This window comes from Sinocyclocheilus grahami, unplaced genomic scaffold, assembly GCF_001515645.1.
Source record: "Sinocyclocheilus grahami isolate Dianchi unplaced genomic scaffold, SAMN03320097.WGS_v1.1 scaffold17.1, whole genome shotgun sequence".
Lineage (NCBI taxonomy): Eukaryota > Metazoa > Chordata > Actinopteri > Cypriniformes > Cyprinidae > Sinocyclocheilus > Sinocyclocheilus grahami.
In genome coordinates, this window is record NW_015505196.1 from 4,291,293 (window position 1) to 4,291,790 (window position 498).

Here is a 498-nt window from a genome sequence, read left to right on the forward strand (position 1 = left end):
TAGATTTTGTTGGTAGTGTAAAATAATAAGAAAGAAAGAGGGGGGGGGGGGGAGGAATCATTGAACTTATATGACCTACATCAAATTATTTTAAACCTCAAATTGAAAAAATAAAATAAAATCTTAAGACTCAATCCAATGTTTAATTTGTGGATTCGCCATGGTTGAGCTTACGAAAAATGACTAAACTGCCGTGGCTGTCTTCCAAACCTTAAGACAGCAGACAAACTACAAACATGTTTCTGAGCTTTGAAAGAGAGGACGTTCACTGTGTGCAGTGGGTCAAATCCCTGTATTCTCCACATATAGGCCGCTCATTGTGTAGCATACGATGCACAGTGCTGACTGATAGGAATACAGGCGCTTGCGCTCCATTGTGTGAATCAATGTGTCTGCTTTCACACGAACCGCGGGCGTGCATCAAAACCAATGCGCTGACGGCGCAAAATGCTCCACTACTCTGGACTCACAATAAAGAGAATGATCTCACAAACACAC